This window comes from Pteropus medius, unplaced genomic scaffold (assembly GCF_902729225.1).
Source record: "Pteropus medius unplaced genomic scaffold, Ma_sr-lr_union100, whole genome shotgun sequence".
Taxonomy (NCBI): domain Eukaryota; kingdom Metazoa; phylum Chordata; class Mammalia; order Chiroptera; family Pteropodidae; genus Pteropus; species Pteropus medius.
In genome coordinates, this window is record NW_024340693.1 from 3,123,763 (window position 1) to 3,124,252 (window position 490).

At 49.4% G+C, this 490-nt stretch overlaps 1 long non-coding RNA gene across 2 annotated transcripts in view; it reads right to left on the bottom strand.

The window, feature by feature from the left end:
- LOC120602720 (uncharacterized) overlaps nt 1-490 on the bottom strand; it is a 10,010-nt gene that overhangs the window by 1,793 nt on the left and 7,727 nt on the right. For both annotated transcript variants that reach the window (XR_005652822.1, XR_005652821.1), the window contains one exon: nt 192-330. This is a non-coding gene — a long non-coding RNA (uncharacterized LOC120602720). The remainder of the gene's footprint in view (nt 1-191; nt 331-490) is intronic.

Genomic DNA, 490 nt, shown 5'->3' on the forward strand with positions numbered 1-490 from the left:
CAGGGGTCACCCACGGGCAAGTGTCAGAATTTCCTTCCTTTTTTTCAGGCTGACCCGATATTTCATTCTGTGCATTTACCACGTTTTGTTTATCCATTCATCCCCCGAAGGGCACTTGGGTCATTCCCACATTGGACTATTGTGAGTTAATCACTTTTCGAATCTAGCAGTCACACACTATTCCGAATTACCTTGTTGAGGAGGCGAGAGAATTCAAATGTTAACAACGCCACAACCAGAGACCGCACTCTGCTGATCAGCCGGGCAGGAGGACGCCTTCAGAACAAAGGAAGGTTTCTGCTGGGATTGTCAACAGCCCGGTCCCCACACCTGTGAAGGGGAAACAGGAAGCAGGAGTCATTCCCCGTGGCTAAGACCATGGGGAACCTAAGGATTAAAGGCTGGGAACTGCCAGCACCTTCTTAGCTTCTCAGGCTAGGTCCTTTCTCCTTCCTCGCTGTGTGTCCATATCAAAGGAAATGGGTAAACA